The sequence below is a fragment of the Hemitrygon akajei genome, chromosome 17 (genome assembly GCF_048418815.1).
Source record: "Hemitrygon akajei chromosome 17, sHemAka1.3, whole genome shotgun sequence".
Classification (NCBI taxonomy): Eukaryota; Metazoa; Chordata; class Chondrichthyes; order Myliobatiformes; family Dasyatidae; genus Hemitrygon; species Hemitrygon akajei.
In genome coordinates, this window is record NC_133140.1 from 46271925 (window position 1) to 46294253 (window position 22329).

The 22329-nt window shown below is 42.9% G+C and overlaps 1 protein-coding gene across 5 annotated transcripts in view; it reads right to left on the reverse strand.

Annotated features, from left to right (window-relative positions):
- The window catches only part of adcy7 (adenylate cyclase 7), a 166146-nt gene that overhangs the window by 109122 nt on the left and 34695 nt on the right, over positions 1–22329 (reverse strand). The window contains exons 1-2 of one of the 5 annotated variants that reach the window (XM_073070042.1): positions 17717–17771; positions 16719–16788 (exon numbers count right to left, since the gene is read on the reverse strand). The exons of 2 other annotated variants lie outside the window; for them this stretch is intronic. The gene's annotated coding sequence lies outside the window, so the exon portion shown is untranslated. Of the gene's footprint in view, positions 1–1734; positions 1756–16718; positions 16789–17716; positions 17772–22329 lie in introns of those variants that run through there. 2 more of the 5 variants (XM_073070040.1, XM_073070043.1) reach the window with 2 other exon arrangements.

Consider the following 22329-nt stretch of genomic DNA (forward strand, 5'->3'; position numbering starts at 1 on the left):
GACTAAATACCTGTGCTGTGGGACACGTACAGGGACCAAGTACCTGTTCTTTGAGGGGAGCCTGCGAGACAAGTAAATGCATGCACCCAATCTTCCTACTCCATCAGATGAAGGAAGCGAAGATCAAGTCTCTTTGAGTGCAACAGAGCTCAAATGTCTTCCCTAACACAGCACTGAGTGGGCAAACGGAGCTGCAACAGCAGCTAGAATGTTCCAGAGTCTTGGAACCTGTTACAATGATCCTAATCTCAACAGTAAAACTTGTCAAGGCACAATTCAAGTTAGATTTCAGGTTGCAGTAGGGTGACAAGTTTCAGAAAGGAGAATTGCAATTTCCGCGTTAGTTCCATGGTTTCAAGGAAATAGTGTTAGCAAAACATTGCTATGTGAATAAGCAAGACATTGCTTTTCACACTAGTAAGATTGGAAATCTCAAGGTGGAAGACTAATTTTGCAACTTATACGATTCATGACATTCAGATGAGTTTTACACTAGGAAAGAGAGTGCTTGGGAAAAGAGAAATCCCAATGAGATGACTGATTTCCCCAATGAGACCCAAAAATGCGTGCAAAATGTTCTACTGCCTTGCTAACCCAATCACAAACGAGAAAATCTGCAGATGCTGAAAATCCAAGCGACAAACACAAAATGCTGGAGGAATTCAGCAGGTCTGGCAGCTTCTATGGAAAAAAAAGTTCATTACTACTCATCTTTTCTTCTCCAATCCTGTCGAAGGGTCTCAGCCCGAAACATCGACTGCACTTTTTTCCTCAGATGCTGCCTGGCCTGCTGAGTTCTTCCAGCATTTTGTGTGTGTTACCACTTTGTTAAACCACTTTTCCACAACATATTGACTCATTCCCCCCCGCCCCCTCCCCCAAGAGGTGGGTGAAAAAAATTTGCAGCTTAAAGTGTACGCAAAAATGCTTAAAATGAGTTTGAAAGGAATTGTGTGCAGCAGGTAGTGATGCTGGCTTACTGCTCTGGGTTTAACCCTAATTACTGCCTCTATTCATGTAGAATTTGCATATGCTGCCCATAACTACATGCAGTCCCATCCCCTCAGCACTTTGGTTTCTCCCATCTCTCAAAGTTATAGAGGTTAGTAGTTTAATCAGTGACAGTAAATTAGCCCTGCTGTCAGTGCTTGTTGGAAAAATTGACAGAAAGAAGGTGGGTAGGCAGGGGTATTAATAGAAAATTGAGAGAGCAAAGGCTACAAGGAAGCTAGTGAGAGAAGGATTCAATGGGCTGCATGGCCTTTTCGATATTACATGAAATAAATTGGCAGAGATTTTACCTAGACGTTTCTGAATATTACTGCTGTGCATCTCCTAACCTTCTAAATAGACCTATGGTTAAAGTCTTTGGAACTTCAGTAACTAGTACTTCAAATACCTGCTTGATAGGCAGTGTAATCTTGTATAAATCCAAACTGACTTGAATTTGAATCTCAATTGTCACATTAGAAAAAAGATTAAATTTGATCAGATTTGTGGATCAAAATATCATTCACCCAATGGAAAAATAAAGCAAAATATAATAAGCAATATTATTAGATAAACCAGAGTTTTTGAAGAAACTATAAGTCAGTGAAGTTAATGACTGCCACTTAAATATCCACAAGTAACTGAAGAACAAATACAATAATCCCCTTATATTGGCCAAGAATTCATAATACCAGACATAATCTCATTTAAATGCTTTGATCACAATTTTTTCATTCGACTTACCTGAATAACATACAAGCTTTGGCAACTGCCAATACAAAAATGTGCAGCTTTCCACAGTTCCACCCAGAAATCTATTACTTATCTAAACTGCATATTGGGTAACTGAACAAAGTTTTAACTTTACTTATTACAAATAGTGCTGACACAGCCACAAGATGTTCAACTCATTTACGGTATGAAGTCCACACATAATACTTGATGTGTTTTTTGAATGCAATGATGACATTTCATATTTAACGTGTTCAGAGCATTCCCACATCTGTTATTAGAAACTTTAAGTATACAATACGGAAGCAAACACAAGCAATCATACAGAACCAAATGATTTAAATCTACAAGTAAAATATTTGATCTAATGTATAGAGTTATAAAACAAGGAGTTAAGGAAGGGAAGCATTGACTCACAACTATCAGAGCAAAGTTCTGTACAAACAATATTAATTTTTCAATACAGAAAATGAAATCACATTTGGCAATTACAATAATCCTAAACATACATCAAACAGTTTAAGAGCTTCAAAAAATGTAATAAATTTCCAGTCAAAAGAATTACCTGAAACTAGTCGGTAAATAAACTCGTTATCCATTTACAAGACCTGAGCTTTAATGGCAAGATCAGCAGCTATCATTCATCCCTATCAGTATGGGAGAAGGTGAGAGTGAGCCACTTTCTTGAACTGTTACATCCTATGTACTGAGGATACCCACATACTGCAGCAATGGAGGAGGGTGAAATATTTCCAGCTCATATAGTGTGCGACTTGAAGAGAAAACTTGGAGGCGGTGAGCGTCCATGAACCCATTGCTCTTCCTCATCGAGGTGATTGGGCTCAGAGTTTGAGAAGTGATGTTGGCGCTTTGTTAAGGCCTTGCCTTCCTCAATTATACAAACGTAATTTGCTGAAGTTGTGGTTCGTCATTTAAATTCATTCCTTTTATAAGAGCAGCTTTGAAAACAGACACAATATTGGGCTGGATTATACCCAAAAATAAAGCTTTAAAACAGGAACTGCGTAATTTCCAGTTCATTTCAACTCAACAATCATATTGTCAGCCCTTTACAGCAAACTACAGCAACCCCACATTGGTTGCTAAGGAAAATGGCAGCAAATGAAGAGGAAAGTGCTGCCAGATTCACCAACACGTTTACAGTCTGAAAACAGTACGGGAATCCAAATCATTTCTGATAAAGCCACCAGACTCCAGGCCTGAATTCTGTGTAGGGTCAGAGGTTAGATGCAGAGTCACGTTCTGTACTTCTGTACTACAACTATGGAAGTCAAGAACGTGCTGAACTGCACAATGCTGACATTCTCTAGAACCATGAAATGAAATCCAAACCTAGGCATTTCCAGCTCAGGTTTCTAACCTTTAGAATAATTTGTTCCCCATCTCTTCTCTCCGACTATTGTTGTAATAGACAATAGACAATAGGTGCAGAAGTAGACCATTCGGCCCTTCGAGCCTGCACCGCCATTTTGAGATCATGACTGATCATCTACTATCAATACCCGGTTCCTGCCTTGTCCCCATATCCCTTGATTCCCCTATCCATAAGATACCTATCTAGCTCCTTCTTGAAAGCATCCAGAGAATTGGCCTCCACTACCTTCCGAGGCAGTGCATTCCAGACCCCCACAACTCTCTGGGAGAAGAAGTTTTTCCTTAACTCTGTCCTAAATGACCTACCCCTTATTCTCAAACCATGCCCTCTGGTACTGGACTCTCCCAGCATCTGGAACATATTTCCTGCCTCTATCTTGTCCAATCCCTTAATAATCTTATATGTTTCAATCAGATCCCCTCTCAATCTCCTTAATTCCAGCGTGAACAAGCCCAGTCTCTCTAACCTCTCTGCGTAAGACAGTCCAGACATCCCAGGAATTAACCTCGTGAATCTACGCTGCACTTCCTCTACAGCCAGGATGTCGTTCCTTAACCCTGGAGACCAAAACTGTACACAATACTCCAGGTGTGGTCTCACCAGGGCTCTGTACAAATGCAAGAGGATTTCCTTGCTCTTGTACTCAATTCCCTTTGTAATAAAGACCAACATTCCATTAGCCTTCTTCACTGCCTGCTGCACTTGCTCATTCACCTTCAGTGACTGATGAACAAGGACTCCTAGATCTATTTGTATTTCTCCCTTACCTAACTCTACACCATTCAGATAATAATCTGCCTTCCTGTTCTTACTCCCAAAGTGGATAACCTCACACTTATTCACATTAAACGTCATCTGCCAATTATCTGCCCACTCACCCAGCCTATCCAAGTCACCCTGAATTCTCCTAACATCCTCATCACATGTCACACTGCCACCCAGCTTAGTATCATCAGCAAATTTGCTGATGTTATTCTCAATGCCTTCATCTAAATAGTTGACATAAATTGTAAAGAGCTGTGGTCCCAATACCGAGCCCTGTGGCACCCCACTAGTCACCACCTGCCATTCCGAGAAACACCCATTCACTGCTACTCTTTGCTTTCTATCTGCCAACCAGTTTTCTATCCATGTCAATGCCTTCCCCCCGATGCCCTGAGCTTTGATTTTACCCACCAATCTCCTATGTGGGACCTTATCAAATGCCTCCTGAAAATCGAGGTACACTACATCCTCTGGATCTCCCCCGTCTAACTTCCTGGTTCCATCCTCGAAAAACTCCAACAGATTAGTCAAGCATGATTTACCCTTGGTAAATCCATGCTGGCTCGGCCCAATCCTATCACTGCTATCTAGATATGCCACTATTTCATCCTTAATAATGGACTCTAGCATCTTCCCCACCACTGATGTCAGGCTGACAGGTCGATAGTTCTCTGTTTTCTCCCTCCCTCCTTTTTTAAAAAGTGGGATAACATTAGCCATTCTCCAATCCTCAGGAACTGATCCTGAATCTAAGGAACATTGGAAAATGATTACCAATGCATCCGCAATTTCCAGGGCCACCTCCTTTAGTACCCTAGGATGCAGACCATCTGGACCTGGGGATTTGTCAGCCTTCAGTCCCATCAGTCTTCTCATCACTGTTTCCTTCCTAATGTCAATCTGTTTCACTTCCTCTGTTACCCTATGTCCTTGGCCCATCCATACATCTGGGAGATTGCTTGTGTCTTCCTTAGTGAAAACAGATCTAAAGTACTCATTAAATTCTTCTGCCATTTCTGTTTCCCATAACAATTTCACCCAATTCATTCTTCAAGGGCCCAACATTGTTCTTAACTACTTTCTCTTCACATACCTAAAAAACCTTTTGCTATCTTCCTTTATATTCCTGGCTAGCTTGCATTCGTACCTCATTTTTTCTCCCCGTATTGCCTTTTTAGTTAAGTTCTGTTGTTCCTTAAAAACTTCCCAATCATCTGTCCTCCCACTCACCTTAGCTCTGTCATACTTCCTTTTTTATAATGCTATGCAATCTCTGACTTCCTTTGTCAACCACTGTGGCCCCTTTCCCCCCTTTGAATCCTTCCTTCTCTGGGGGATGAACTGATTTTGCACCTTGTGCATTATTCCCAAGAATACCTGCCATTGCTGTCCCACTGTCTTTTCTGCTAGGCTATCCATCCAGTCAACTTTGGCCAGCTCCTCCCTCATGGCTCCATAGTCTCCTTTGTTCAACTGCAACACTGACACCTCCAAGCTGCCCTTATCCTTCTCAAATTGCAGATAAAAACTTATCATATTATGATCATTACCTCCTAATGGCTCCTTTACTGCAAGATCGCTTATCAAATCCTGTTCATTACATAACACTAAATCCAGAATAGTCTTGCCCCTGGTCGGCTCTCGTACAAGCTGTTCCAAGAATGCATCCCGTAGGCACTCTACAAACTCCCTATCCTGTGGTCCAGCACCAACCTGATTCTCCCAGTTCACCTGCATGTTGAAATCCCCAATAACTACTGCGACATTACCTTTGCCACATGCCAATGTTAACTCCCTATTCAACTTGCACCCAATATCCATGCTACTGTTTGGTGGCCTGTAGACAACACCCATTTGGGTCCTTTTGCCCCTACTGTTCCTCAGTTCTATCCACACAGACTCTACTTCTCCTGACCCTATGACACCCCTTGCAAAGGACTGAATCTCATTCCTCACCAACAGGGCCACCCCACCCCCTCTGCCCACATTTCTGTCCCTACGATAGCACATATACCCTTGTACATTCATTTCCCAGGTCTGATCTCCCTGCAGCCATGTCTCCGTTATCCCAACAACATCATAGTTACCCATTCGCACCTGGGCTTCAAGCTCATCTGCCTTATTTCTGACACTTTGTGCATTCAGATATAGAATTTTTAGCCCATTTCTCCTCTCTCTGTTTGAATCGCTGCCTATTGTGCTTAACCCAGGCATAATAAAACAGTAGTATTATGCCTTTCCAACCGCACTGACAAATTTCTTCAATATCTTTTGTACATTTGTCCTTCTGTGCTTCTTTTTGCAAGACTTGTACAGGCTGCTTCTCTTTTAATTATATGTTTACTTATCTTGGCACGCATGAGTTTAGCCTGAACTCAGGTTTTTAAAGGTAGTATTTACCCTGCATACCTACAACTTCTGCAGAGATCCTTACAAAGGAAGGCCCCAACAAACAGTGTAGCCTGCCAGCTCCTTTGCTCTAATGCCAATCTTTCACCGACATGATGACTGAGAGTTGCACAGAATATCAACTAATCTTTTCAAATGCTTTCAGTATTTTCTAATGAGGTGCTGTTGAAAATTTCCGTGCTTGTGTTGCTCTCAAAGTCATCTTTGTTCATGTTCTGACTCCTGATACTAATTAATTCTGCCTCCAAAATAATGCTAAATGTAGTCACTCTATGGTCACTGTCCAGAGGTACTTTATGGATTCATATTTCTTGTACATGTTTGGATCAAGAAAAGCAGTGAAAAACTGTGACTAGTGTTGTGCTGTTGAAAAACTGTTCATGCATTTGAATCTGGGAACACAAATTTGTTTAAAAGAAAACAACATTCTATGCGTCTTGAGATGGGAGGGGTAGATTCCTAACAAATTATCTGGTATAAGTTTGAAAGAACTTGTTCATCTTGATCTTGTTCTTCTTCATCTTGTGCATCATCCTCTCATCAGACTCTTAACTCATCCTTTGGCCTTTCACCTCTTGAGATAAACTGGAGGTCTCATTATACCCTTGGTGCAAATTTGGGGGGGAAAAAACACCATCATTCCTGAAACCAGGTATAAAGAAAAGAAATCACTTTGTCATAAAGAGGAAGTTGACTGATCATGACGTCAAGGAGATTGGATAATACCAGAAACAAAAAATCAAAACTTCAAATAATGAAAGCCATTTTAGTTTATAAAAAGTTCTTCTAGCCCAATACACCACTGGAGAAGATCTCCAAGGCTGTGACCTAGCAGACCCAACTTCTGCTATTTCATTAATAGCCTTCAAGATAAGATCACATGCAGCAACACTTGCAGTCGTTGGAACAATTTTCAAAGCCATTTGCAGCAAGATAGGGATAACATGTAACACGGGCCGATAAGTGCCAAGTAATATTCACACCAAGCAATTACTACCTTTAACATGATAGGACCTAATCACACTTGTGACATAAAAACAGCATTGCATCGCCAAGAATCCCGCTATAGCACCTAACCGTGACTCCTTTGCTTGCATCTTCGGAAACAGCTCTATTTCCATCTTTAATATCTCTATTTTCCCCTTTCAGGGTTCTTTTGAAGACCCTGATCTGGAGTTATTACAGTTCTTTGCGGGAATGGGATCTGCTCTCGGGGTTTCATGAATGGCCATTGTTCGGCAAGCCAAGAGCTTGGCCTAAGAGCGTTGCTTGCCTTCAGAGGGCCGAGATCTAGTGGCTCTGGAGATGGGTGGATCAAAGGTTGGTGTCACAGCAGGAGATCAGTGTGTCATCGGGGGAGTTGGAAGATCTAAGGCTGTGTGCCCAGAGACCCGAGATCTTTGGGCACGGAGCTCGGAAAAAGCGACGCCATGGACTTTTAACATCGTAAACCAGCGAGTTGTTTGTTATGTCTCCCCTCTCACTGTGAAAAGGAGACTTCCCTTTCTCCCTCATTAAGGAGAGAGAGAGAGCCTGTGGTATGTTGAATACTGGGTGAATGAGCAGTCTTTGGGGTAACTGCAAGACTGGGTCTTTGCTCATGCTTGAGTGCTCAATGGCGGGTGCCAATGCTTTTTTTTTGCTGGTGGGGGGGATTGTTGCTTGCTGCCACTTACGTGCGGGAGGGAGGGGAGCTGGGGGGGAATTTGGGTTCTAACATTTAACTATCGTTCATTCTTTGGGGGCACTCCTCTGTTTTTGTGGATGGTTGCAAAGAGAAAGCATTTCAGAGTATATATTGTATACATTTCTCTGACATTAAATGTACCTTTTGAAACCTTCGAATCACAGTCGTGGAAATCATCTAGTACACTCACATAAGTATTTTTATTCATGCAAGAACAATGAAGGAATACCTTCCACGTGCCTGAATGGGTACAGCTTCAACAATACTCAGAAAGTTCGACATTCTCCAGGACAAAGCAAACCACTTTATTGGCACATTATTCATCACTGCTAATAGTTTGCGAAGGGATTTTTAACTGTACCTCCCAAACATTTGACATCTAACACTTAGAAAGCCAAGGGCAGCGGATGCAAGTGTAACTCTCACTTCGGCTAGCAGCTAAATACTGAGGGTGATAGCCCCTGGCCCAGCCAAACTTAGAAATCTCATTTGGGCGGATGCTGCGTGATGTGTCCCCTGTTACAATCAGTACCCCGAAATAACAAACAGTACACAATATGTGATTAAACGATTAAGCTTTATAATTCTTACTTTGACTATATGGATAGTAAGGAAAACAAAAAAAGGGGCCCAATCTGAAACAGTCTATTGCGCAATGTTGGAGCTCACTGATAAGCCGATTGCCCACCATCGACCTCCTCTGATCACCGCTGTCCTTCGGACCCTTGCCTCAAGTCCACCCCATCCGGCGGTCTACCAACTCCCTCCATTTGCGTCTTCTCTCCTCATCTCTCCCCGGCAAAAGACCGTGAAAGTCTCTCTTCCAGACTCACAGGAAAGAAAAACAGCATTCCAAACCCTGTTATCTCTAGTCATAACCCAAACATTGCTGATACAGAGAAACCATTACATTATCAGTGAAACCTTACAGCATGTTACACAGCAGTGAAACCCTACAGTATGCTACACAAGCAAATTCCACTGTCACCTGCAAACTCTTCTCCATTTCACACATTGATCCAACATCACTGCTCTTTCATTGGCAAGAGTTGAGATTTATGACTTTCAACACTGAAGCACTATGTTACTATCTGAGACAGAAATTGTCAGCGTAATTCTATACGACTCTCTCAATGGAATGGGATGGACGAAAAATGCAGGCCTTGCCAGCACTACTACTCACGGCAAAAAAATCCAAGAAAAAACTATCTGCCTTTCATGCTACATCACCTTAATCTACAAACACTTTAAGGCAGATCCACCTTCTCATCCTGAACCGCAATGCTCCTAAAAAAAACAACTTGATGTTATTCTCAATAATTTAATCCACAAGCAATGGCTCACGTTTCACACGTATCATAAAACCACCCAATCCTACTTTCCAACTAGCCTCACCCTAATTAATAACCTCACACTCTGTGCTGTCAGATTCCATGTAACTCTTGATGCCCCAAACTTTCATCCAGTTGAACTCTGGTGAATGAAATTGTTGTGCCCTGCCTCCAGACAGAGTCCCCAACGATCCCATTCCAACTCCATCTATCCAAATATGTATTCAGGTTAAGTTCTAAACAAACTTTTTACTGAAAGCTAGGCTTCTAACATTATCTATTAACTGTCATCAAAACCATTATAACTACCATTGCACCATCCTCCATTCTAATACATTCAAACCTTCATTTCCTAAATACTGCTCACTACATTTCTTGCTCGCACATTACCCCAATGATGCTGTCTACAGTTGAAATAATTTAAAATTGTGGCTGCTACCTGATAGCATTTCCAAGGTCTCACCGACTGCAACCACTGACCTGTTGCCCACTTCCAAAATGCTCATTACTCAGACACCATTCACTTGTTCCATTTTCATCCTCCTGTTCACTTTCTACAAACCCATCTGTTCATCCAAGCGCTTAGCCATGCTTACCAACTTAACCATAACAATATATATTATTCAGTCCATCATAGAGTCATAGGTTCAGAGCTGTACAGCCCTTCAGCCCATCATTCCCAGTTTTCCCTTCGTCGTTCTATACAATCACATTTGCCCACATTGGATCCACATCCTTCTACACGTTGTCTATTTAAGTGTCTGTCTGTTACTCTTAATCACGGTAATTTTATCCAATTTCACTATCTCCTCCAGCACCATATTCCAGATTTCGACTGTTAACTTAATCTATGTCTCTCATGATCTTTTATACTTCCCATAGGTCAATCCTCAGCCTCCACTGCTCCACTGAAAACAAGCCCAAACTAGCCAATCTATCTGTATGGATACAATTGCTCCATCCAGTTAAGACCTTGGTGAATCCCCCTTACACTCTCTCCAGTGAAATCACATCCTTCCAACAGTGGAATGACCAGAGCTATACATAATACTCCACGTGAAATCTAACCAGTGCCTGAAAAGCTGCAAGATAATATCCCAACTCACATATTCTAGATCCCATGCCTTATGCTTTCTTCATCCCCCTACCAACCTGTGTTGCTACTTTCAGCAAACAATGGACTTGAGCCCCAGTGCCTCTCTCTGTTTATCCACATTCATTAGTGTCCCAACATTTATTGCACATGTCCAGCCCGTTTGGCTTCCCAAATGCATCATGCAATACCGAAGAAAACCATGATAACATACACCAAGCATAATCTTATTATTAAGTGGTTCCTGTACTTTCTAAATTTGTTGCAGTCATATGATTAAATATATATGCACACTTCCTTTTAGCATGTACTAATTAATATCTTTAAATTCATTATACAGAGAACAAAGTATTGTTCTGACACCATCAGTGATCCAAATGCTCGACAGGCTAATTTTAGTGCAAGGGCCCAAACAGGGTTGGAGGCAGAATTGAAAACACACTTGGACTAAGATGTTAACTGTCCTGTGCTATCGTCAGTGGGATCATCAGTTGATCTGCCACCTGCCTTCAGGAGTTTCAGCCGCTTATGATCAAGACTCCCTCGAGGTGGTGGGCCAGCAGTGCTAAAGCACCGCCTCCCACTGGTGAGCTTAAAAACTTGGCATCTGCCCCTATCAGAGTTGTTGGTCGCTTCCATCCAACAGATAGTCTACTCTTCAGGTGTCTATGCAACTACTGAAGGGTTTGCAATAGATGGATACACTGTCCGACTATCTGCCCCTCTGGACGTACTTGGTCCACACCCATGATGATCCTGTCTCCGCTACCTCAGCGACAGCCCTGCTGGTTGACTTGATCTCTCTTCCAGTGAAGCCAAGATCACACAGCCACTTCCGGAAAGTGAACACAATAAAGCCACGGCAACCTACTTCGAATGGATAGCACGAGACCTTCCACCCTCTGACTCTGCACTCTGATCTTAATTCTGCATACTTGGTTAGCTTGCGCTCACAGGCCTCATCAATGTTGTCTTCCCAGGGGACGGTGAGTTCACCAATAACCACTTCTCTACTGGTGTCAGGCCATACGATTATATCTGGACGCAATGTGGTAAAAGCTATTTGCTCCGGGAAACTGCCTTTCCCATCCAGGTCGGCCTTGACACACCAATCATTGGCTGAAGAAAGTATGCTTGATCGTGGGCCTGCGCTGTACACCCTTGACTTGGAGCCTTCTTTCACAAAAGATATGCGATGTTCTGTGCAACTTGAGGCATGAGATAAGTTGTGCTGCAGTACTCTCTGCTCAACTGTTTCTGTTACAACTTTGACAACATTGTTTTGTCTCCAAGTGTACATGCCGTTGGAAAGATTGACTCTGAATGCACTCAAAATATGTTGAAGTGTTCCCTTCTCACCACAAGCAGCATACCTGTCTGTCTTATCTTCATACCAGGTGCTGACGTTGGCAGGTGTTGGGAGCAGGTCGTGCGCTGCTCTGCATAGAAAAGAAATGCGGAGTGGTCCATCGGCTACAGAACAGTCCAAGGTAGATGTCGTTGTTCAACACTTTCCCACCAGGTCCAAGCCCCTTGTTTGGCCAGGCCAGCTATTTTAGCTAACCTCTTCTCCTCTTCTACCTCTCGTATTTCTCATGTTACAAGCTCACAGCGCTCCTTACCTGCAGAAGATGACCACCACTTGTGGGTTGTCCATCCAAGTCCCTGGCGGCCTAGCTGGGTAGCCCCAACCGTCTCCTTGTGCTTCAGTCTAGACTCTGCCTCATCAACTGCTGCCCGGGCTGACCACTTCCTGCCTGATCTCACATCCGGCTGGGTGTTCTTGATGACAGAGTCTTTTGAGTCTCGAAGCATCAAGAATAATCTTACCTTGGCTACCTTGACCTCTTCAACAAGGGATTGCACTGGGATGGTTAGCTTTGTCTGGCTACTGTGGATTGCAACATTAGTGAGGCTGCTCGGTACTCCAAACCACTTCTTCACATACTTATTGATCTTCCGTTCCATTGCCTCAACATGGGACATTGCCACTTCATAGACAGTTAGTGGCCACATTATCCGTGGCATCAGTCCGTACTGCAAGCACCACAACTTCAACTTGCCAGGCAAGCCACACTTGTCGACAGACATCAGACCTCTGCTGATCTGTTCTCCTGTCTCTTGAACCCTCTTGGTGTCTCTCAGCTCCTCTATGTACCATCGCCCAAGGCTCTTAACTGGTTGGTCCTGAATGGATGGAATCTCCTCTCCACAAAGGGTGAGATGAAAGTCAACCAGCTTTCCTCTCCTAAGAGCAAGGCTCCTTGATTTCTTGGTCTTGAACTTCATTCTTCCCCAATCCATTAGCTCCTTGAGTCTAGATAGTACGCTTTCCACTGCCTCCGTGCTAGGACCCAAAAGGGTGAGATCGTCCATGAACGCACGTATTGGTGGCAACTCCCCTCCGCCATCAAGTACGACACCTGGTCCCACTGATTCTGCAGCCCTCACAATGACCTCCATGGCTAACACAAAGAGGATGGGTGAAATCGCACATCCCATTGGGATACCAATGTCCAAGCTCTGCCACCTAGTTGTAAACTGCTGAGTGGAAAACCTCATCCAGAACTCGTTGTAGTACTGCATAACAAAGTTCCTCACCTTAGCAGGAATTCCATCGCAAACTCAATCAGGGCATGGGGAACAGAACCATACGCGTTTGTAAGATCAAGCCAAACTACAGCCAGATTTCTTCTCAACCTTTTTGACTCCTGAGTGGCATGTCATATCATACTAGTATGTTCAAGGCATCCCAGGAAGCCTGGCATTCCTGCCTTCTGCACAGATGTATTTACCAATCCATTCTCTGTCACAAATGAAGATATTCTTTCTGCTAGAATGCCAAACATAATCTTCCTCTCTACATTCAGGAGTGAAGTTGGTCGGAACAGATTCAATGTAATAGAATTCTCATCCTTTGGGATGTATACTCCTTCAGTCTCACTCCATGACAAAGGAACAACACCTTGTCTCCAAACCACCTTTAACAATCTCCACAAGTATTTCCTCAGCTCTTCACACTTCTTGAACACCTTGTACAGCACTCCATTAGGTCCTGGCACTGAACCTGGCCTTGCCTTTCTGATGAACCGCTCGACTTCTGCCAGTTTGGGTTCTGACAGATCGAACTTCACTCCTGGCTCGGTAGGCTTCACAAGCCCAGAAATGTCAAGCAAAGGAGCCTCCCGCTGTTCGTTAGAGTAAGTGCTGGCCAGGTGATCCTCAAGTTCTTGTTGAGAGATGTTAAGCTGCCCACTCTTACTTTGTTCAAACAATTTCTTTGTGAACTGGTGAGGGTTCTCAAAGAACGACTTTCTTGCATTCTCTCTCTTCTTTCTCATTTTACATTGTGACTCTGCACGACGGAGTGATGCTAACTTTAATCGAAAATGCTCTCGGAGATCAGCAAGCCATGGCTTGTCACCCTCACTTGCTACCTTCCACCTCTGTCTCAACGATCTAAGCTCTCTCCTCAGCCTACTAATCTCCTTCTGGTGCCTGCTTGGTGTCTGTGTAGGCTTTGCTTTCTTCAACTCAACCACACCAAACCGGTACTTTCCAACATCGTAAATCATATCGCCCATCATATGCTCCCCTGAGAGTGTTCTCCAACATCATACTGATATCCTCATCAAACACACGCCAAGCCTTCTCATCTGCCATTGCTGGCCACTTGACCTTCCTCTTCTTCTCTACCATCTCACCACTGCCATCATGCGAAGGACCTACCTGGGTACTGTGATATGAAACCCGACCTGGGTTATCTCTCGTCTGACCTGGAGTATAAATAATTATTAATAAAATTTTGGAACAGCGTCAGTGTTGAAGCAATAATAAAAAAAGAATGCAACGTTTTTCCATTATTGAGATTTTGAAACTGAATGTTAATAGCAAATAGTGAACAGCAATTTAAAACACAGTATCTGGTCAGCTCTGCTTTAAATGATAAGCATAGTCCTTGTGGTTTATGAATTAAGATGATCAGCAACATGCCTTATGTCTTTTCCACCACCCTATCAACTAATGTTGTCAATTTCAATGAACTTCCTGCATATTAAGTTGATGATCAGCCCAATTACTGAACCATAAGGCAGAAGCGTATTATTTGTTTCTGTAGTTCTAGAAAAATTCTAAGAGTAGTTATAAAAACTATGATAAGTAAACACATGACAAAACTAATAGAAAGACCACTTGGGATTGAGCTAGGCATCACCTGGTCTTCCTAACAAGAGGTCCACGTATGTCCTCAGGAGAGCCATCTCACGAGAGAAGTGACAATTCCGGACCAAACCAATGAAGGATACTCGACAGCAGTGGCTGGGCTTGAATGCCATCACCTCCTACGAAGTGAAACCAAGCAACAAGGTTTTGCTCCCAGATGAGCTCAAAGCCTTTTATGCTCGCGTTGACCATCGAAACATGGAGACACATTCAGAAACCCCCACAGTCCCCGACAACCCTGTGATTTCAGTCTCTGAGGCTGAAGTGAGAGCATTCTTCAAAGTGGTGAAGCATCTGGCCCAAAAGCGATACCTGGCTGAGAGCTACAGACCTGCGCTGATCAACTGGCTGGAGTGTTCACTGATATCTTTAACCTCTCGCTTCAGAACCTGCTTCAAACAGGTTTCAATTATACTGGTGTCCAAGAAGAACGTGGTAACATGCCTCAGTAACTATTATCCAGTAGTACTTACATCCTCTGTGATAAAGTGCTTTGAGAAGTTGGTGATGAAACATATCAACTCCTGCCTGAAAAGCAACTTGGAACCACTCCAATTTGCCTACTGGAGCAACAGGTCAACAGCAGATGCCATTTCGTTGGCTCTTTGCCCAACCCTGGAACATTTGGATAGTGAAGATACATATATCACAACGCACTTCATTAACTACGGCTCAGCATTCAACACTATTATCCCTTCAAAACTAATCAATAAGCTCCAAGACCTAGGCCTCAATTCCCCGGCGTAACTGGATCCTCAATTTCCTTACCTGTAGTCTCTAGTAACTTTGGATTTACAACAACATTTCCTCCACAATCTCCATCAGCACAGGTGCACCACAAGGATGTGTGCTTAACCCCCTGCTCTACTTGCTTTACACTTATGACTGTCAGGCTAAGCACAGCTCCAATAACATATTTAAGTTTGCTGATGACACCACTATTGTTGGCAGAATTAAAGGTGGTGATGAATCAGCACATAGGAGGGAGATTGAAAATCCAGCTGAGTGTGCAACAACAACAGACTCTCACTCAATATCAGCAAGATCAAAGAGCTGATTATTAGTTTCAAGAGAAGGAAACTGGAGGTTTATAATCCAATCCTCATCAGGGTATTAGAGGTAGAAATGGTCAGCAACTTTAAATTCCTCAGTGTTATCATTTCAGAGGTTCTGCCCTAGGTCCAGCCATTACAAAGAAAGCACAGCAGTGTCTCTACTCCCTTAGAAGTTTGCGAAGATTTGACATGGCATCTAAAACCTTGACAAAGCTTTATAGAAATGTGGTGGAGAGTATATTGACAGAACGCATTGTGACCTGGTATGGGAACACCAATGCTCTTGAAGGGAAAAGCTTATAAAAAGTAGTGTTTACAGCCCAGTCCTTTGCAGGTAAAGCCCTCCTGACTAAAGAGCACATCTACATGGAGCACTGTCGCAGGAAAGCAGCATCCATCTTTGAGGACACCCCCACCACCCAGGCCATGCTCTCTTCTCGCTGCTGCCATGAGGAAGGAGTTACAGGAGCCTCAAGAGCCACACCCGCAGGTTCAGGAACGGTTATTACCCTTCAACCATCAGGCCCTGGAACAGAGGGTATAACTTCTCCCAACTTCACTCACCCCAATGCTGAACTGTTCCCACAATCTATTGTCTCACGGTCAAGGATTCTTCATCTCAGGTTCTCAATATTTATTCTTTATTTATTATTAATATTTTATTTCTGTTTCTTTGTATTTACTGTGAATGCAGCAAGAAAATGAATCTCAGTGTTGTATTTGGTGACGTATTTATGTACTTTGATAATAAATTTACTTTAAACTTTGACTTTGCTAAGTCATCTTCATTAATATCTGTGGGATTGTGTCCAAATTGTAAATGATATCCCATTGATTAGTTATACAATAGCCAGACACAAGAAAAATTTTGTACATATGCCAATAAGCCAAAATCCCAAAATCTGCAATCACTCTTATGTGGATGTATCCTTAGATACCCCCTTCCAACGCGCTACCGGATGTAGTGGCTTTGAGAGTGCTATACACTCTGGACCACATAGTACCAGGACAAAAGGGAAAAAGGAAACCTCACACTGACCATCATTATGAGTCCTCCTCCAGCAGATAAATCAGTATTCCTCCATTTTGAGCATCACTTGGAAGAACCACTGAAAGCAAAACATACCTTGAGTGAGAAACTATTGTGCAAACAAGCAAGTGTACCTTTGTGGTACCACAGCCGAATGAGTTGGCAAAATCCTTGGACATAACAGCCAGAACTGGGTATGGAACATCTGGGGAAAGACTGGACTCAATAAAATCTACCAGTGCCAATTTAACTATTCATAATAGATTTATGCAATAACCAGCTTCTAGAGAAATTGTCCCAAGTACACCCTATCCCTTGTGCTAAATCCAGCAGCTCAGAACTAGAAATTCGCTTCGATCTGTGGATTGTCAGAAATGCGTCCTTTGCAGTTTCGTTTTCCAACCTTTCAATTTCATTGACTTTTCTGATTCAGAGGAAAATTTCATTTTCATAAGTAACCCATTTGAATTCAAAACTTGGAACAAATCTGGCAAGTCTCCAGAAATGGCTCAAGAGCTTCTGTTAACCAAAGACAGGTTCATGCCAAGCTTGCAACATCCCCAGATGCTGCACAGCAGATACCTAGTTAGATCCTACAGCCTGCAAGTTTTAATGATCTAGTAAGCACACAGGCTTCCAGATGTGCTAACATCTAACCTACCCAAAGATAAGTTGATAAAAATGTATAGCTTTTCTCACCATCTCTCACCTAACAGATAGATTTGAAACACACAAGCACAAAGCAGTAGCTAAACCGTCTACTTAATTGGTTTTGAAGTATTGTGGCAAACTCAAATAAAAATAGAGTCAATAATTAACTGACTTCTATACTCTACAACCCAAATACCGAATTACACATTTAAACCGCACCACATCCTGATTAAATAAGTTACAATACATTCAGATTACATTTGCAGTCAATGCATACACTTGTTATTAAAACGCCAATGGTTTTCTATGGAATACCATCTAGTTCATTAACTCTAAAATTACGCAAAGTATCGTACCTCATAGTGACAGCCAATATTTAATCTGTAGTCGATTCTACCTTTAAATTGAAGTGCTACCTATCAGTTCAGATGTCCTTTGGAGGAGGGGTGGGTAGATTTAAATGCAAGTCAAACATTTTAAATTACTGTGAAGACAGATAGGGTTGCCTTAGAAACTGTTCAAAATGATTAACATTTTCCAGCCAGTACGAACTGTACTATGAACAGGAAGGAAAGAGATCAGCAAGAAAACAGAAGTTGCTTTGCAGAGAATTACAGAAAGGTTATAGGATGGGAAGAGGCCTTTCAGCCCATTAAGCCTAGGCTGGTTCTATGCAAGAGCAATCCTGCCAGTACTATTCTCCTCCTTCCCCTGCATCCTCCATATTTTTCTTTCAAGTGCTTCCATTGTTCTCGGATGATGAGCAGTTGTTGCCCACTGTTGCGACAATTTCTTACATGCTGTTACCTCGTCCTTCTACCGTTTACTGAGATCTCAGCCTTCAACCAATCCTGCTCGATTGAGCATCCCTCACTTTTATCTTACATGAAGAGATAATGCAGCAGCTTCTAGAACCCTAGCCTTTGCTGAAAGTGAAACATTTCTAATGAAAACTGACATGAGAATAGCTGCAGCTATCAGTTTGTTGTCACTCACAGTTATCATTAATTCCAAGGAAGATATTTTATTAGTATACTCCCCTCTCAGCGAGGAGTTCAAAACAAAGATTCATGAGTTAGAAAACACAGAAACATAGAAAACCTACAGCACAATACAGGCCCTTCGGCCCACAAAGCTGTGCCAAACATGTCCTTACTTTAGAAGTTACCCAGGGTTACCCAAAACCCTCTATTTTTCTAAGCTCCATGTACCTATCCAGGAGTCTCTTAAAAGACCCTATGGTATCTGCCTCCACCACCGTTGCCAGCAGCCCATTCCATGCACTCACTACTCTCTGCATAAAAAACTTAATCCTGACATCTCCTCTGAACATACTTCTAAGCACCTTAAAACTGTGCCCTCTCATGTTAGCCATTTCAGCCCTGGGAAAAAGCCTCTGACTACCCACACGATCAATGCCTCTCATCATCTTATACACCTCTGTCAGGTCACCTCTCATCCTCCGCTGCTCCAAGGAGAAAAGGCAGAGTTCACTCAATCTATTCTCATAAGGCAAACTCCACAATCCAGGCAATATCCTTGTAAATCTCCTCTGCACCCTTTCTAGTATGCACATCCTTCCTGTAGTGAGGTGACCAGAACTGGGCACAGTACCCCAAGTGGGGTCTGACCAGGATCCTATATAGCTGTAACATTACCTGTCAGCTTTTAAACTCAATCCCACAGTTGATGAAGGTCAATGCACCGTATGCCTTCTTAACTACGCAGTCAACCTGCGCAGCAGCTTTGATTGTCCTATGGACTCGGACCCCAAGATCCCTCTGATCCTCCACACTGCCAAGAGTCTTACCATTAATGCTATATTCTGCCATCATATTTTACCTACCAAAATGAACCACCTCACACTTATCTGGGTTGAACTCCATCTGCCACTTCTCAGCCCAGTTTTGCATCCTATCAATGTCCCGCTGTAACCTATGACAGCCCTCCACACTATCTACAACATCCCCAACCTTTGAGTCATCAGCAAATGTACTAACCCATCCCTCCACTTCCACATTCAGGTTACTTATAAAAATCACAAAGAGAAGGGGTCCGAGAACAGATCCCTGAGGCACACCACTGGTCACCGACCTCCATGCGGAATATGACCCGTCTACAACCACTCTTTACCTTCTGTGAGCAAGCCAGTTCTGGATCCACAAAGCAAGGTCCCCTTGGATCCCGTGCCTCCTTACTTTCTCAATAAGCCTTGCATGGAAAGTAAGACTCACTGGTCTATAATTGTCTGGGCTATCTCTACTCCCTTTCTTGAATAAGGGAAAAAAACCTCTGCAGCCATCCAATCCTCTGGAACCTCTCCCATCCCCATCGATGATGGCATGATCATTGCCACAGGCTCAGCAATGTCCTCCCTCGCTTCCCACAGTAGTTTGGGGTATAACCCGTCCGGTCCCGGAGACTTATCCGGGACTAGATGAGATTTAAGTTGAATACAATTTAAATCAGCCAAGGCTTCTTGCACTATGCAAGGTACTTTAACAACATTGTACTTTGGGAAAACATTTGATATAAAAATACGCAGAATGCCATGACATTATTGGCACCACAAATAATATCAACTCCTGCAACACTGAACCGACGATGAAGATTGTGAACAAAGCAGAAATAATCATTTAACACTGGCACTGAATATAAATTCCACAGCTATAGCAAGTACCATCGACACTGGATGCCTCATCCAGTCACAAAGCGAGGCATTCCGGGTGCAAAGTCTCCTGCCCAGACCTGCCACCTACGCTGATCCTATCCTGGCAGGTTTGCTTGGGTCCAAATCCAGTTGGTACAGGTTTGCAGAGGAACATCCCTCAGAATCTCATCGTGGTGCCACTGGACTTCATGTCGACCCAGGTGAGAAAGGAGAAATTAACATTCTGGTAAATCAGTTCACCATGGGCTGATTGTAGGGCTCCTAAACTGGCAGGTATACCTCTGCAACAGGCTGAATGGCAGTGGTTTCCTTCGGCTACAGCCAGCCCACAGGTTATCTGGGTACCCTTGCAGATCCTCTGGCTAATGGGGTGATATTAATTTCATGTCATTTCATTAAAAGCGTGGCCTTGAAGGATTTAGAAATGGGACTGGAAAACCTCACTCCTCATCCCCTGTGTAACAAACTCAGCCACAGGCACACTGAGCATCCATCGCAGCTTCTACAATTACATGAATGAAAGCCAGGTTTCAGCTTTAGGGTCATAGGCTTCCCATGAGTAAGTTCTATTGTGAAATGGCCTCGATGATTGGATAAGTTGCACTGGCCAACAGTCACAAATTTTCAATACGCTGGTAAGTCAAGGGAATATTCTTGGCAACTACAAACACAAAAGATGGCCTATCACATGCCTCCCCATACCTCTTTGCAGCCACTGCTCCAATTTAAGTCAATTCATTTCAGTCTTAAATGATTTGTACTGAAGTAATTAGCCCCGAGGATGAAGGGGGTTATTGTTCTATTTTCACATGGGGCTATATGCAAAATTAAAATAGGATTCTCAGAGGATATCGTTGGATCTTAGTGCTGGTCCCTTAAGTTCCCAATACAAAACAGCCAATGCAATGGAATTGCTTGAGCAGGGGTAACTGAAGAACTGCCTTTAATAATGGTCCATAAATGTCAAACATAAAAGGGGAAGACAGGCACACCTAGTGTGAAGAGCCCAAAGAGAAACAAAGTGATCCCTGCCATTGATAGTTCCCTAGCTGTCTGAGGTGCTGTTATCAGAAGTCGTGCATGCAAGGCAAAGAAACAGCTGGCTGAAGTGTTGTTTGGCCAGGGCTGAGGGCACACATTGTTGGGCAGCAGCCCTGGTGTCACTCTGTTCAGCAAGCACGCTGTACGTGATGATTAATATCTAATGGCTGAACCTTTGGTGAGTAGCTTACCCAGATTTACCTTCTGGTTCTTATTCCAGTACCATTTTGTGCTTGTCCAATGCAGTGCGTGTTGCAGAGCCACTGGCAAATAAACCGCTTTTTTTAAAGTTTAAGATAACTTTGATAATTTTGTCCTGACACTTGAAGCTCGGATGAAAGATGTCAATGTTAGAGTCAATCAATATCCAGGTATGGTTTGACGATTCAGACAGTGCATGGTATTTTTCATTTACCTTGTACTAACTAATGAGATTAGTTCCTATGGTTACAGGGAGTTGTTTCTGTTCCCCAGCAACCACACATTCAGGCTTTTTGGCCCTTTCAATAGTGATTGAACTGGGAATAACTGTAAAGAACACATCATGGAAACCTCCAGAGTAATGAACATGGTTCAATAATTGTCACAGTGATGGGAGAGGAAACTATTCAAGAAAGGGCTTGTACTTCAGTATGGGGTCAAGGTAAAACAAGTACACCATCAATACATGCAGAGCTGTCAAGTTCTAGGCACACATAAAGTGTTTTGTTCCATTTTCTAAAAAGGAAGCTAATAAAGTGAGAGATAATGAATATGCACCCATTAACAGCATAAAATAATGAAGCTGGGAAATCAGTCAAATATCCCAATGCAACTCTAACTGTAGATGCTCATCACAATTTGTTATTATAAGGGCTGCCGTTCCACAGGAATGTGCAAAGAATAACGCTGGCTTCCTTGCCAAATTACAGACCCCAAGTTCTGATTTTATTCATCACATGCCCAGAAAAATAACCTCTCAATCATGTCTAATTGTTTTTCTACCGAAAGCTCTGCTTTTTCGTCCATTTCCCCCAAAGGGGATCACCTTCCATTTGTACGTGATGTTCAATCGTACATCATCGCTCTCTACCTTAATCCCTCTAATGTGTCCGAAATGCCAGACTGCCTTTCCGACAACCGGTAAAAGTACAGCAAAAACGTCTCTGTACTTTCCAACACAGATTCCATTTCCTTCCCAGCAATCCATGCCTTTTTCCTGGCACTTGTCTCCAGCTCAGCCAATTACTCATCTTCATACAGACAGCCACAAAACAA